The 17,299-nt window shown below is 40.5% G+C and overlaps 1 long non-coding RNA gene across 4 annotated transcripts in view; it reads left to right on the top strand.

The window, feature by feature from the left end:
• The window catches only part of LOC120720897, a 78,184-nt gene that overhangs the window by 56,944 nt on the left and 3,941 nt on the right, over positions 1-17,299 (top strand). For 3 of the 4 annotated variants that reach the window (XR_005693081.1, XR_005693080.1, XR_005693083.1), the window contains exons 4-5: positions 6,218-6,334; positions 12,690-17,234. This is a non-coding gene — a long non-coding RNA (uncharacterized LOC120720897). Of the gene's footprint in view, positions 1-6,217; positions 6,335-12,689; positions 17,235-17,299 lie in introns of those variants that run through there. The other variant, XR_005693082.1, reaches the window with a different exon arrangement.

The raw sequence follows: 17,299 nt of genomic DNA on the forward strand, positions 1-17,299 counted from the left end.
ATAACAATAATAATAGCAAAGCCACCTTGCAATCTGTCTTGAAAGGGTTAACATGACTCGCACGTGCCACCGCCTCAACATCCATCATGGTTCTATGTAACCAAATCATAGCTTCAATCACAAGGAAGATTAGATAGTAGTCTATTAATCTCCCATATTAAGCAGATCCATTTGTGAAAGCAAACGGCCCAGAGAGGCCATCCTTTCACTTGTTGTCTCTAAATCTGATTAGCAAGTATAACGACATGTTGCTGAGGGTCACAGGAGATATAGATTGGTCCTGCCTGCATCTTACTGGCTTGTGTGTTGGAAGAATGAACAATTTTATGTTCAAGGGCTCTTGGGATTCCTGTTGTAGACAGCATTGTATAATGGTGGTGTTTTGGAGGGGGGGGGTCATTTTGAGCAGTGTAGTATGTTTTTGGTGAATCATTTTCAATAGGTTTGTCAGTCTTTCTAAACTCTCAGATACTTTGAAATAAAATGCAAATATTTGTTCACGTCTTGGTACTTCCTGAGAGAAGACGTGTTTGATTAATAAACAAACAGCGCATATTTCCAGCGTTGTCTGGACAGACTGGCTTTCCAGCTGGAGGCCTAAATAAAAGAGCAGAAGTCTGGCGTGTGAATCTGTGCTTCGACGATAAATACTTCTGTCCTTTCACAAACACCTGCTACAGTGTGAGAGCTGTGGTACAGCAGCGCAAGAAGTCACTTGTTTAATTAGAGGCATGGAGCAATACCAAAGCATACTTTACTAAGTATAAAACATTTCAAGACCACAAAAGTCGATAAAGTACACTTCATTTTCAAAGTTAAATTGTCATATCGACTTCATAATAGTGCTACAGTAGAGCTCCTGAGGAGACATAGATCGCTGTATGTTTGATCTATGACCCTTTCAGAGGTCATAGTGTTAGTAATAACCACAATGAGGAACATGTAATGATGTCATTGGTCTTTATTTAGCCTGCTTCCCTCTGCACACACTGGAAGAGGGCTAGCAGAGTCTGTGTCTGTCAGGTATCTGGTTTCTCCTACTGTCTTGGCTGGGACGAGGAGGAGGAGGAGGAGGAAGAAGAGGAGGAATATCCGGTTACAGCGGGGAGCAGTGAGCATGGGGACAGATCTGTTTACTTGGGGAAGTTAATTGATTGGGTGGAAAGGTGGTGAGGGGAGAGAGGAGGAAAAGTAGTTGAAGGGGCAAGGATTAGGATGATATTGATCATGTGACCGCTCCTGCCATAACCTCCAATATGCTTGTGTGCTTTTTATTGCACTGTAATGTCAAATGAGATTGTTTCTTGTAAAAACAGGACAGAAAAACAACATGTGCTCAATGAGGAGGGCAAGGCAAGACAGTGGATCATTGATGTGAGGATCACTCATCAAAAGATCAATTTTTATTTTTTTCATTAATACTCTGGCCTAAACAAAGGGTATGTCACAGAAAATATCCATGTATACCAACTCAACAGCTCAGTAATATCTATATTTAAAATCATTAATAACACACACAAATATCTGAGATAAAGGCAGAGAGCTTGTGTATTACCTTGGAGCATGTAATAGTTTTATTGTATGCAAGCTGCTTGAGCTGCAGTTAGTGTAACGTATATTAGCTTTCTTATTAGCTTTATTAGTGTTTGTTTTGAAAATCAGTCTTTATTACTCTTAGGAAATGTTTTTGTTGTCTTTTATGAACATGGAGCACTAGGCAGAGTGCTAAGAAGACAAACAAATATAAGCACGGTCATGCGCATTGTGTCCGTCAGGGGAAATAGAGAATGAGATGGTGAACTGCTGCCTGCATGCCATCCACTTTGTACTGGATAGACCACATTAATTATTTAACAGCAAGGCTGCTAGCTATTATTACAGAAAAACAGTGGACTGCATCTGGACCCTTTCCTGACGTTTCTATGTCAAATACACACCTTGCCCTTGTGGGCACACCAAACCGCTGTGGAGCATGCATCTTAAAACAAGGGCATGTACGAGGCATGGTGCAAAACTCGCTGTCTGCTTTGTTAACAGTTTAATCACATGAGGTGCAGTATGTCTGAATGAGACAGTAAAAGCGAAGCACTTTGTGGTGTGAGTGCCCCGCCGCTACAGAAATATGCATGCCTCTGTGCAGGTTGCTCACCTGTGTTTTTGCATGTCTAAGTATGAGTGAGCCAGACAGGTGTACAACAAACGCCTGTTTAAAAGAAGCAGGAAAGCTGATGGGGGGCAGCTGCACGGATTTGTTTGCCATGACTGTACAGGCTCCTTACCGTCAGTCCGTCCTGCCTACATGGGCATTTCTGTTATTCACTCAGAGGTTATGGTTTTAGATTGAGGGCAAAGCTTTCCAGCCTCCGGACTGTTTTGAAGGAATCCATTGTCAATAGAGATGCAGTGGGGCTAGGATTGTTTGCAGAGTTAATAGTAGTTTGATGATGTCTTTCTCAGTGACCTGAAGAGAAATTGACCCCTGTTGTGTGAGTATTTCTAAAATGTCACCCGCACAATTATGGTTGGAGTGTCCCTGGGCTGTTGTATGTAGGGCTTGTTTTATCTGAGACTGAGTCGTCCTCACAAAAATACACACACACACACACAAAAGTACTGCTGCAGTTTAATTTGCTGACCCATACCTCTACATCTTCTGAAAACGTGTTCCTTGAATGTCAGTAGAAATTAGGTTCCCCGTGGTGAGGATGAAATTATTTATTCATCATCAGTGACTTAAAGTGTTTCAACACGAACCTTTTACAGATACAGTACGTATTGGTTCTTTTTAACCACAGCAAACTGGGATATTTTCAGCTGTAGAGTTGTATGGATACATTCGTTCATTGTACAAAAAAAAAATTAAAAGGTCTCAGTTGCATTTACACATGCAGACACAAAAAAGGAAGAGATGATGTAGATATCGACAGAGGTGTCCATGACAGGGTAGAATTGCATTCATCAGTCGCTGTTGTTACTCCCGCTCGTATGTCTTGGAAGCAGCTCGTTTAAAACCTTTTTTGCTGACTTGTAAAGTTAAACTAATTTAATCCTCATGTTGTTGTTAATTAATACAGCCAGGGAAGAAAGACGAAAAAATAAAACAGAGGTTAAGGAAAAGAGAAAGAAGGGGGACAGAGGGAAGAAAGCAAATCCTCTAGAGAGATGTATAATTCATGCTCACGACTGTGGGAGAGATTTTGTATGTGTGTGCGTGTGTGTGTGTGTGGTTCCTTCTGTTCTGAACAGTGTTTTATACTGTAGGGTGATCACTGTGTATTTGCTCAATCTCTGTCCCCGTGTCTTTGGGGTTTGGATAACCAGCACACTGAACTGAGCGCAGGCCGAGACCTGAGTAAGTCACGGTTTCTCTCTTTCTGCATCTTGATTTAAACTGTGACTTCCACTGTGTGCATGCAGTGTTCACTCTAATAGGCAGGGTTAGCAGTGATTCTACGCACCCATCATTTTTCAGTTTTATTTCATTCAGTTTTTTTTTATTAGGTATGTTAGAGCTATCTTTTTTTTTAATTTCCTGGAAAATTATTTATGAGAGGCAATAATAGTGAATCATCGTGCATGAACACTTTTGGGAATTAGCATGCATGCAATTTTTTTTCTTTTATTGGTTAACTCAGTATTATTATTATTATTATTATTATATGTACTTATACTGTTACTTTATTCTGACGTCACAGGTTTTAGATGTTACTGTTTAAATTTACTTTGAGTAAATTTAAAGTAACTTGCACATTAGGACTTACTGTTAGCCTCCAGCTCAAGATAGGAACAAACGTCACTCTCTTATTTAAAAGGGGGAGATTAGTTTGATTACACAGGAATGAAGACACACCTTTGGGTTATTGAACCTTTGGGTTGTGTTCAGAGACGTGTGATCTTTCTTTCAAGGTTTTTCCGCCAGCTGCTTTGTGTGATCAGTAGCTAAATGAGTGAAAGCTAAGCTCCAAAGAAACTGACAGAATTAACTTTTTTAAGTTTGGATGTAGCGGCTGTTACGATGTCGAGAACAAACTTTAGGGCGCGGCTGCAGTCTTCACCTCATCATAAATTATAAAAGTAGAGTATTCCCATGCGTGTGAAATGGCTTTGTTCACAGTTTGTGTCACATCAGTGCATGTTCAACTAGGCAAAACAAAAGCTTTTCAATATTTTAGTGCACAGGGACCGACAGAGTGAAGAGAGACATTATTGTACTGCTGTTCCTGCCTGTCTCGTCCTTTCCTATCTGGTGTCCTGTCCTCTCCCATCCTCTGAAGTACTTTCCTCTTCTCTAAGATTACAGCACCCCCTCTCCATGTCAGACTAACTTTTGCACAACAAGTATTGACTCACATCTATCCCTCTTCCTCATTTATCATTGCTCTCCATCTGCCCTATGTCATAGGCACCATAAGCTTCAGTGTACAGCCTTTTTTTTCTTGCGCAGTCAACTGAGTTTGAAGTGTGTTAATCAAATTTCCTACAGGTACATCAAGATTTTGGGTCTCAGAGGTCCAGTAAAAATGCAGAACTGTAAAAATGATCAACAGGGGAGGGGCTATTGAACAGATGTGGAAACAGAGATTCTGAGAGTAGATTACAGAATAAGAGAACAGCTTCCCTTCACATTTATTTATATTTCATTCGTATTTGCAGTTAAACGAGTGGACTTTCCATCAGATCGCCAAAGTATTTTTTGGTATACTTTCACTGAGTCCATCAGGGGGAAGGTTTCTACATCTCCCTACGATCCACTTTGTGTGCTTGTCCAAGGATATGTCTGATTAGGCGCTGCCTAATTAGGTCTGACTAGGCAAGCTTTTTAGTCACATGCCATCACGCATGAGATATGGTTAAAAGATAGATGGGCAGGACATTAACTGTCAACATGGAAGAACACTGCTGGTGGGACTTTCACTTCTTGGTAGTAGTGAACTCCACCCTGCTTGTCCTGATGGGAGAAAACATTGAAACAATATTTAATTGTTTGTTTTTTGCAAAAGAGTGCAGTTGATCCTTTTGTTAAAGCAATGTCACAACTAAGGATGACAAACTGAGATTCCTTTAAATGCCTCAAAAGGCCAAGTGGGCGTCATTTTTTGATTGGTTTACATTTTTCTGTGTATTACTGGTTAAATATATTTAAATGACACAGTACTAGGCAAGCGTCAAGCAAACTCCTCATTTATTTATGTATTTTTTACTTAATTCAACAACATAATTTTTAGGATATATCTACAGAAGCATCTTTATCAAAATGTACCATGAAGCAAGTCATCACAGGTGCAAAGGAGCAAAGAGGGGTTCTTCAGTTCTTATGAATTAGGTCTTCCCACTGGTTGAATCTTTTCCCCCGCTGATGCAGCAACACTGCACAAAGCAGGAAAAGCAGCTAAAGCAGAGACACAGATAAGTGACAAAACAGCCGAGCGCTCAGATATTAATCGAGACATTTTAACTTTGTCATGAGAACATTTGCAAGCTGCAAGGCGCTCTGCTGATGTTTAGCCTGAGGCTGTGACAGACAGGAGGGGATGTTATGCTATCACAGCGTTTGATCACCGGCATCACGGGAACACAGGTATCAGAGAGAGACTCGTATCTCTCACAGCTGTTCAGATTCTGTCGTGGGGCTTGTTTAGATATTGGTGTAAATGGGATGAGGAAGATATAACTTTGAAGATATGAGATTAATTTTTTTTCTTCCCCCTTCTGATCTCTTTCAAAAGCTGTGCGCTGTGAGTCTGAGCATTTTTTTTTTTTTTTGCTTTTTTTTGCTTTTTTTTAGTGAAATAAATGGTTGAGGCAAATAAATTTGCATGACTCAACAGAAAAAATATTTTCCAGAGCTCTGTGTGTTAATAGGCTTCACAGTACAATTACTTGGCCTGTACATAATGGAAGTGCAATCAATGTATGGATCCTGCCCCCTACTGTCAATGATGGAAATGGCATCTATAATCAATTAGTGGTGACTCAATGTTAGAGGGCTGCAGGCTAACAGCGATTAACAAAAACTTTCCTTTTTGGTGGGGGAGATTTGTTGTCCAATTATCTCACATGTTACAACACACTGGGGTTTGCTTTCGATATTTTGTTGCTGGTTTATTTTCAGCATGTCTGCTTCATTGTTTCAAGGAGCACAAAGCGCAGATCATTTTCTTCAGTTGTAGTATTTTTATTATCAGCTCCTCATTGTTATTTCCTCTTTCTCTCATAGAAACCCCCCGACCCTGGAACCAGTGCAGGCCTCATGTTATATGCAGGGAACACAGCAACCTCTTCTGGCCAAAAGTGAACGCAGCAGAGAGTGTGTGCTGAAGCCAGAGTATAACAAGTGAGTAACACCTATTATCACTGTTGACAGCGGTACTTGACAAAACTAGGTTTGCAGAAATTATGACGCCTCGGGAAATGAAGTGGCATTTTATTGTCAGTGCCACATTGTTGCCAAACAGTTAAGAGTTTGAAATGGAGCCACTGACTCTAACTGACATCTCATAGGAAATGTTAAAACCCCAGATGCCTGGTATCACATCTCAACAGATAACTGACTAGTAATTTGACTTGAGAAAAATCATATTATTGCCTGGGGAAGCATTAAAAAGTATTCCATGATCAATGTATCTGATTAGTTTGCTTTGACGGTACACTGGTGAGCTAATCAGGCCAAAGGGATCAATAGAGCACTTGACACTCTGTCTTTCATTCCTTCTGTCTTTGGATAACTACAATGTAAATGACTGGGTACTAAAGGAAACCCTACTGGGACGAATACTAAACTCTGCCTGTGCTGCATTGTGCACAGGGGAATCTCTGCAGACACTTAGCCGGTTCTTAATCAGTAGCGCGCAAAAAGTAGGTCCCTATTACACAGCCCTCTCTGAGTCTCTTATCATCATATTTGTCAGAGCTGCTTTATTCATTTCCAGATCAGTTTCCTCATACTGTAAACTTTCCAGCCTTCATAGCAAATCCTTGAGGTGCAATCCTTATTGTTCCTGATTGGCTCTGAACCTCTTTTTTCCCTCCTTTTCAGGCTCTGTGTTCCCATTTCTTTCTCTGTGTCAGGCACTGAGAGCTACGAGGATACCAGATGCCGTCCCAGCCTATTTGTCTTATCCGTTTTCACAGACAAACTAATTGCTATACAAAAGGTGCTGGCGTGTCCTGTTGAGGACCCTTGTAAATGCTTTACATCCACCACTCCATTCTGCCTGCCAGTAAACTGGCTAATTATAAAAGGATCACAAAAGAGTGTGATTAGGGATACAGAAGAGGGGGAGGAAGTGCGGTCCCACACCAGTGTAAATGGAGCACCTGAAACTGTTAGCTTAACATTAATGAAACCTCATTTTTGAAGCCGCCCAAACAGAAACTTAAGAGGAGAAAATAAACATTTTATTATTGTTGAAACATTAATGTTTAGAGGTTCTAGTGCCACCTGTTAATATAAGACACACGCACACACACAGGTAGAGCAGATCCTTGTTTTTTTATTTCAAACACAGTGTAATAAATTATTTTAACTTAGTTTTTTTTTTATGATTTTTCCATCAGTTGAATAAAAAATTCTCAATAAAATGTCTTCAAATTCTTTGATTTTTTTCAGCAACTATTAAAAAAATATATACTGTATTAAGCAGATCTTATTATACTAAAAGCTGAAATATAGATGTACTCCATAACAAGTAAAAGTACTCATGATACAAAAATGTGTGTTACAGTATATAAAAAATATATATATATATATATATATATATATATATATATATATATATATATATATATAGATATAGATATATAGATATAGATATAGATATATATATGGATAGGTTTAACTAATGCATTAATGTGTAAGCAGTGATTTGCTGTTGTTTGTTGTTGGATCTTCCTTTATCCTGTTTCAGGTTTTATGAAGTGATGGTAAGTTTTGCTTGAAAAATTAACAACTAAAGAAATATGTGCATAAGAAATTTTGCATTTACAAAGCACTATTGGACAATCTTGTTGGCTCTTAATGTGCTTTTTTAAGCCCCCCCCCCAAAAAAAACAACAAAAAAACAAAACAGCTGTGCACATGATATGCATGAGCATTGAAGGCAGTCCAGTAAAATAACACTACTAACTTTGGCTTTAAAGAACAGATTGAAGAGGGATGTTGGGACTCACATGTCAGTAAAGTTCAGTGAATGTCTCGCATAGCTGTGCTGATCATGTTAGCATCATCTGTCCACAGACAAAGAGAAATAAACAAGAGCCTAAGCATTCTGCTCAACACTGCCTTTGTGTTAGTTCCAGCGACTGTAGGTGCCTCCCAGATCCTGCTAAGCCATTAAGAGACACAAAGGCAGAGTCTCGTGGCAAAAACAATGCAGATACATTGTCGCTGCTGGTAATAAAAACCTCTCTATTTGCCAAATGTCAACAGAGCTATGGACAAGCATCAGAAAGATAGTATTTCTTTCTGGGCTATTTCGTTTCATGTTGTGTTGCTGTAGAAATGAAAACATTTTTTCTAATCTGTGGTCATATAAATGCTTTGTCCTGCCTCCAGATTTGTGAAAATGTCTCGAATCATCTGATGTGTTCAAGCATGTGTTTCTGTGTGTGTGTGTCCGTGTGAGCCTGTCTGTGTACAGACCGAGAAAACAGAGAGCCCTTGACTCCCCATCTTGACAAAGTTGGGTAATTAACGACAGAGCCTATTAAAGGGAGAATATTCAGCCAGTGATAAATGGCTTTAATAACAGGCCCATGTTCTCTCTAACAGAGATAGATCCTGCCGCCACAGTCTCCCTGCCCACCAGATAAAACTACCCATACTCCCATCTCACCACCCTCTTCATCTTGCCTTTTCCCATCGGCAGTCTCGCTCTTTTTCTGTTTTCTCTGGCTTTGTGGTTTCTTTCTCGCTAACTTTTAAATCATTTTTTCTTCTATCTCAAAGACTTGCATTGCTCTGTCGGACAATGCAGCTTTCCGTGAGCTCTGCTTGCAATTTCAGGCTAAAGCCACGTCAAAGCAATCGTATCAAACAAGCTCAAATATTTTTCCTGTGCGCACAACAGGCATTCTGTGCATCCTCCACATTACGCGGAGCTCTACGATATTTAATAAGCTCAACCAGGTCATCTACCTGCATGCATGTTTGTGTTGCTGCAGTTGCGCTTATGCATGTTTGTCTTGTAAAACATCGTTAGCCTATTTGTGTAGGGGGCATGCAAATTGGACAGTTAAAAAACGCCAGGGCCGATTTATGTTCCAGTGCAGCCCTTTAACAGGGGCTGTGCTACGGCTTTATGTGTCCTGGTGGGTTTAGGGGCAAGGACTGACCACAGGGGTCACATTCGTCAAAGCCCCCGTATTGTGAGATTGGTCCAGATGTCGGTCCTCATTAGAACAGGCCACACTGAAAGAGAGGAAATTCAAATGGGTTAGAGTTAAGCAGTCCCACTCCCATCCACAAGGCTGAAAATGTGATGATTGTTGATTGTTTTCTATGCATTTCAGCTCCCTTTAAGTACAGAAAAAAATCATTCTTAGCCAAAAATGGATTGTACCAGTTTTGTCTGTTTTATTTGTCAACTTTTGAGATATATACCTCTGGATGAACAGAATTTCAATTTCAAAATTGTGTTTCACAGTGCCCCTATTAGTCTGGATGATCCACATGCCTCACTCAAACTCCTTTTCCTGCAGAGGTGCTTATGAAAAAATGACAGGGTTTTTGTGATTTGCACACTGTAAATGAAAGATCCTGAAAGACATAGTCTGACATAGAAGTATAAACTATTTGCCATTGAAATGAAATTTAAATATGAAAGGGATTTTAAGTGGAAATGGATGTGTTACAACTTTTTAAAAATGATCTAAATACTGAGGTTCTGTAAGGTCGAGGGAAAAGAAAAAAATCATTTGGTTTAAAAAAAAAAATCTTCTTTTTAAAGTAATATCAACGTAAGGTCAGGAAGGTATGCATGATGCATGTATAATACTTTTAGACTCACTGGACTCTAAAAGTTTGGCTTCAGGTTTGGGTCCTGTTAAGCACACACTCCTTGTCTCTCTCTTACACACACACACAGATATTACTTGACATGTCCCTCTCCAAAGTGTGTGAAGGGTTCTTCATACAGAGGTTGTAGCATCAGGCACTTTCTGTCTCACAGAACTAAAGGCAGCAGGTCCATTAAATACACATGAGAGTCTAATTAGGGCCCCCTTTGTGCAGCTGACTTGGAGGTAGGAGTCACTGGGGAGCGACTTTGCCAGGACCCTGACACCCAGAGAACACACTGTGCAAATTAATAGAGAATGACCAAGGAGTAGCTCTGTGACTGACTGGGACCTCTGCTTCCTTGGAGGCAAAAATGTTCAGAGCTGATTGCTCTCATTAAATTTGTTATAGTGATATAATTATGATAATATGCCTGCGAAATGTGATGACTCTTAGTGTGTGGTGAGTTTGCGTACCATGGTAAATTTGATATGAATGTTTAATATTTATATGGTCCATGTGACCTTTAAATTAAACCAGGGAGAAAATATTGTCAAACTGTGTGTTTTTAGTTTGTGGCCTCAATTTTACGAACTTTCAGTGGTCATTAAAAAAGCAGCACGATAGCTTTGTTGTCTCGATGTGACTAATCGTCACCCCCTTTGAGCAAAATTAAAATAACTGATCATTTTGCCTATTTGCTCCGAAATTCAAACAGGAAAGGGGATTCAGCTAGCTTTCCTATTATAATTAGGTTGATAATAATGTTGAGTGAATTATTGCGCTTTTGTTATTCAGGGGGAAAGTCTTTCCTCTGCTGTGTCACATGAGATATTGGTGTGGACATAATTCTTATTCTGGCAGCAGCACATTGACTGATATTATTTAAATTACACCTCCTTGGGCTAAGTATTCGGAAATACTTTGCAGGGAATTCATCACCAAACGGTGTTGAGAATAAAAGGGACATCGACTCTTGATTACACTGACAAAAATGGCTTTTTTCCAAAGGGAAATGACTAATGTTGTTAAGGACAGACGCAGGTATACTGCACGCTAAACACTGGTTGAATTTAATCTATAGATGACAAATGAAAGGAAATTGAATGTGGCATTCCTGGCACAAAGTAGGAGAATAGGCCCATGATCTCAAAATAAGTGTAACATGCACACTACTTGTTTCCAAAGTATTTGCTACCCCTACATCCCTATTTCATTTAAACACCTTTAACAAGTGTAAAAAAAAAAATAAGAAAAGTTTAGTGAAATTGCCCATAAAAAGCCTCACCTGATTAAATTTGGATGATCTTCCCTTTAATCTTGTCTCTAACTGCACGACTGCTATATTTCTAAAGCACACCACACCACTACACCAGTCACATCAGTTTCTGCAACCTCTGTCCCGATCCTGGGTCAGCCCGACTTTTCCTGCACCTGGCATGTCTCTCTCTCTGTGCTGTTGGTATTTTTCCTCTTAACGCCGGACTTGAGGCTGCTGTTTTTAAGGCAGAGCCTTATGAGGTCCATTTAAGTGATGACCTATACTTGTGCTTAGCTTCTGCTGAAACCTCTCTGCTAGGTCTCTGTTATCAGTCAGTGCGACTGCCTCCTAGTCTCAATTCCTAGTCATTCTCATTATTGCTTCGCTGACTCCCCTGATCCTGATGCAGGTCCCATCTGAGTACTTCTTCCCTGTCTAATACCTCCCACTTTAATACCTAATACTTTTTCACCAATATGGTGGTGATGCCAGTGTTGAGCTGGTTCTGACTTGGCGCCTTTTGAGATCTGGCTCAATTTTATTATATTTGAGAACCAACTGGATCATTTACATGCAAAGACAAATTACAGTAGACCGAATCCATTGGTTACATCTTCAAATCGTTGGTGACTTTTTTATTGTAGCACCTCCTGTGGCCAATGATGTCAGTGAGACACATCGGCTTTTTAGTTTTCTTTGGAAATATATGGAACTACCTGTACATTAGACACTACATTGGTGGAAATTAGGTACTAATAGATCAGCCCATCTCTGATCAGCCTGCCTCAGTCTGCCTTCTGGCTCAAGGCCATCAGCTGAACCAGCCTTGCATCCCTCTAGGTTGGCTTCTGGTCCTCACCTGAGCAGGCTATTCCTCATCCCTCTTCCCTGTCTTCCTGAACTTTGCATGATATCAGTTTGTTCTCTCTCAAGTCTTACTGGCATCTGCACCTGGGTTTATGTGGGGGAGGGAAATACCGTCTGGTCAGGAAAATTAACCCTGTGCATGTAGACAGCCACAGTTTCCCTCTTCAGCCAAACAGCCATGAGCTGCCAACAGAACAAAGGTTTACACCATCCCATGGAGCACCTGAGGGACCAAATCCTCCACAACCTGCATAGTCTCACTCACATCGTGGGGTGACAAGATCCAGCAAAACTTCAAAGACAATGTGGGAAACATTAGTAATGTAATATCTAACTTAAAAAGCAAACATATGGAAACAATGCAGGTTACAGGTTTGCCATTTAGTGTGTATACAAATATATTTCATTTGAATTCAACTTTCCAACACTGTTTCTACAGTCAGAGGTCAAAGAAGGCTGAGGGTCAGCGGGACGAGGCCAGTCCCAGCTCCAAGTAACAGGCTCCCCACCTCCACCCCAGTGGAGTAGCCGACTAACATCTTTCTCCCCGATCTGTCTCCACAGGTCCCGGCAGCGGTAGGCGCTGTTCCCGACCCATGGAGGGCTGCATCAGTACCATGGCAGGATTGTGATGGGAGTGTCCTTTGATGGATGTTGGCCAGGTGTTCTTCATTGCCAGGACTCCAACACCCTCTTCCTGACCAGGAGGGAAATACAGCGTACCAGGATTTTGCCAACAATATGCATTGTTGGAGTCAGAGTGGGTGGTCAGTTGTGTGCATGGGGACATTCAGCGGCATCCAGTAGTGCTGCTGCAGATAACATTTAAGGGGAAAAAACACACAGAGTAAAGGTTGCAGCCCAGCAACCTCAGGAGCTCTTGTACAACAGAGGGACTAGACTTAGGCAACTGCTCCCTTCTTTCAGCTCAAAATTACTGTTGCTGAGTGGGTGACGTCCATTATGAGGTGGTGCGGTCGGACAGGGGAGGAGCCACAGAGATATTTCACCTCAACCTCCTCAAAGCCAAAGTAGGCTGCATATGCTGCTGCCTACTTGATGCCGACATCAACTATTTTCGCTATTACCTCCTGGGACGGTCATTAACCGCATGCTCAGACCACACCCCGCTGTAGAGGCTCCACCGCTTTATGTATGGATGCCAACCCCCGGATCAACCTGTGGTATCTGGCTTTGCAGCCCTTTAAGTTGAAGGTAATCCATAGGCCAGGGGCACAGATTGCTCTGGCCAATTTTCTCTCCCACTGGTGGGGGGGTGAGTAGGCTTAGCCGGATGGGTCCCCAGCATCAGTAGAGGTGGAGGTGTGTGGCGAGATGTAATCTGCGGCTCCACTGCAGGGAAGGGGTGGTGCAGTGGGGTGGAGGGCCAGTGGAGGCTGGCAGGACAGCTGAAAGCAATTCATTAATTACGCTCTCCCTATTTTAGTGACGCCAAGACCTGGAGGAAAAAAGAACAGGTGGAGACAAAGCTGTTGGGACGAGGGGCACAAATAATTGTAAATAAAAACCACTGTCACAGGTACGCTGACTGTCTTAGCTCCTCACTGAGGTCACACAGTCTTTCAAAAGTCGTTTTGCAGACTTATTCAGTTGTAAAGCCTCACCTAGAAGATTTACAGCTACATTTGACAAAATCAATCTGCCGCTTAACCTTTAGCCGTACTCCAGGCAATGTGGAGTGTTCTTTTGTCTTACACAGGTGTAGCACAGTCAAGTAAAATCCTTTGACCACTGAATGAGAACTTAATGCTGTACCCAAGTGACTGAAACAGCAGTGATTTAGCTTCTGTCCACTGACATATTGAAGGGACTAAATATGAATTTTCCATTTTATACTTGTACTTGTATTTCACCTTGGGGAGATGTTTTTTCACTCTGACATTAAGGGTCAGTTTTTGATTAGTCATTGCCAAAAAGAAGAGCCATTATAATATATCACTTATATATTTTGTACTGAAAAATGATTATGTGTGATATTACAGTAAATCATGAAAACCTTTAAATTAACCTTTTTTTTTTTTTAGTAAGGAGTGAGAAAGAGAGACTCGCCTGACTCACCTGTACAGCTGGCATTGAGTTCTTTGAACTCCAGCAGCCTCCCACACTTCTCTCCACTACGCTACACTTTTCTCTTCTCCTGCTGTGACAGCTTTGGCCTTTAAGCTCAGCACTGTTATCACATTTTAACAAGCGCGTCATTAACGTTGTCTCGCCGAGCTTTCTGTCGCAGTGACAGACAGCTGTTTTGACACACCCTGCCTCTTGCAGTTGCAGGGCTGACTTACAATAATGCATTACTAAAAATGTCAGTGGCTCCATTTAACTTTATTCGTTTTAAAGCCAGTGGTAAAGGTTTTTATTACCCACTTTATTGAACACCTTACGGTGAGATGGTGCTGTCTAAATTGTATTATATATTATAAACTTCTACAAGTATGTGGCAGCAGCTGCACAGGAATGTAGAGCACACATTTGCTCTTTATGGTACACAGTCCAATGGAAATGACTGTACAGATAATGTGCTTGTTCTTATTTGTATGACCACGCTGGCCAAACGATAGTCTGCTCTGTTCACCTTTTGAATGCCAATATTTCTTAAGCATGCCTTACCTGAGCATAGAGTTACAGTGCACATTAAGTGATCTTTAACCTCAGATTTCTGGCCAACAAGCAATAATCCAACACCATCTTACTCTTTTCAGTTTCTAATACTGTTCTATAACAGTTCCATTTCTGAAATTACTCTAATGTAATGGTAGGCTGTTAGTTTTTAACATAAAGCTACCATTCTTGCAATATTATAGCCACTTGTGAAGAAGGTTTATGTGTCTAGGCAGTTCTACACTTTTTGATAATACCCGTCCTCAATCTTGTCTGTGTGTTCCTTTTATGTAATGTAATTATGAACAGCAATACCCATCAATGTACCAGCTGTCTCACTACAATATCTCCTTAGTCTGGACTTTCTCACTGACCCTGAAGATGTCGGTAGTCTAAAAAAAAATAAAATAAGTGGGGCTAAAATGGAATCATCAAACAAAATCCTCTTTAAAAAAGCCACAAAGCATGCGTCATCCCATTTCAACAACATATTAAAGATTTTGCTATGGAGCAAACTCCGTTTCTCCAAGTACCCAAAATGAATTACATTGTGGATTATCGTGTAATTATGGATCTTTCCAAAGACTGATAGAACCGGAAAATTGAGTTCTGAATATTTCATAATGCATAGCACCATCTTTGTAGAGGAAATTATTTAGGGATAGCATGCTCATTTGCAGAATGGATAAAGGTTCATTGCGAGTCACTAGAGTGCAGTAATTGGAAAGCTCCTGTGATTCAAAGGAATCATTCAGAGATGAGCATGTCTCCTGGATAGCTGTGTAGTACTCCATTAATCTTCAGTCACACACCCAAAACTATCAGCTACCATCCAAACCTATCAAGCTGTTGGCATATACCATATTTGTGCCGCATATAAATCACAGTTATACAACAAATGTGATAAATGTGCACTTTATCCTTTTTTTATCCCTCTGCAGATGAGCTCTGGCACCCTCCCAACCTCAGCCACCATGAACACAGCAAGGAAACGGTAACTCTTGTAACCTTACATATAACGGGGTTTTTTTGTAAGTCTTTATTTATTTCTTTTTCTTAAGTGTGGATCCTTTTAATGCACAGACAAGTAGAATTATCACAATATCAGCATTACATTACATGAAATATCGTCATCACCAAGGACAAACCAAACAATTTAAGGTTGGATAAACTACTCACTTAGGTGAACACTCTGACTGGGATCTAAAAGGATAATTTTGTCGCCTCTAGAAAACATATGAAGAAATGCCAGTTTTGAAAAATGTCATCTTTAAAAGGCAAATCTAAATGTCAGAGAGATAGATCCTTTACACAAAGAGAGCACTGCCTTCTGGGTAGTACACAGAAAGGCTTGAGAATAATATATTTTTCCCCCCAGTTGAAATGAACTACAATTACCCATCATCAAGCATATAAAGCAGTACCCTCGCATTCACAGTCTCATAGCCTGGGGAGGAGAGTGGTCACTGTTTGCAACATTAGTCAGGGAAAAAAACAAAAGGAAAATGTGTTTTGCTTTGTCACAAAATTGACTTTGCTGTGTTGTGATGTGAAGTATGTCACTGAGATGTTATGGAATATACTGAATTCATTAAATGGATCAGAGGCAGGTAGTGTTAGGTGCTGCAAAGTTTTAAATAGGATGTTAGCATAGGCTGGAGGAGCTTTAACAAAAGTTAAACAAAATAAGCTCCAGGCAAGCTTCTAATAACTGACCTCCACCTATCAGTCCTTGTAGTTATGCATTTTCTATCACCTGCCCAGGTTAGGAAGTGGGGATAAAAACTCAAGTAATCAAACAATATTTGCATTAATTGCAAAAAGACTAAAGGTGAAACTTTTTTCCTCTTCCATTCACCATAAATATGGAAACACACACGTGCATTTGTATTTTCATCAATGTCAGTGACTGTAGCATCTCCTACCCCATTCTCCCACACTGTGCCTGCTCAGGAAACAGTCATATATTTATGATTGGCAGCTGATTTCCAAGCAACAAAGTTAAACTGCAGAAGGAAAACAGGAAAAATAATTAGCGAAACAGCAGCTCAGTCCAATTTAAACCTGATGACACTAACATAAAGGCAAACTCATAATCTGATCCATAATCAAGCAGAGCACTTTTAATGGGAGCAGGTCACAGTAAAAAGGGGGAGGGAACAACCACTTTTGAAAACATAACACAACATTTGTCAGGATAGAGGATGAGTTTGAGATAGAGAGAAAATTAATCCCACAATACTTTGTGTAATTTCAAAAAAGAAATTGTTGTTTTTGAATTGCATGCATTTGTTTGATATTTAAACTGTTTGTGATCATTCTCATGTATCTGCAGAAACAAAAGTTTTTCACAAGGCCATCTCTTAAGATTTTTATGTAATTTTTGTTTGGTTTGGTTATTTTTACATCCCACTCTCCTTGTAGGGTGAACAAGGAGAAGTTGCTTACAGCAACATTGCTGTGTGTTTTAAACCAGCGGTCCCCAACCCCCGGGCCTCGGACCGGTACCGGTCCATGAGTCGTTTGGTACCGGGCCGCGTGTTGAGGCTCAG

Source organism: Simochromis diagramma, unplaced genomic scaffold (genome assembly GCF_900408965.1).
Source record: "Simochromis diagramma unplaced genomic scaffold, fSimDia1.1 OVJJ01000603.1, whole genome shotgun sequence".
NCBI classification, from domain to species: domain Eukaryota; kingdom Metazoa; phylum Chordata; class Actinopteri; order Cichliformes; family Cichlidae; genus Simochromis; species Simochromis diagramma.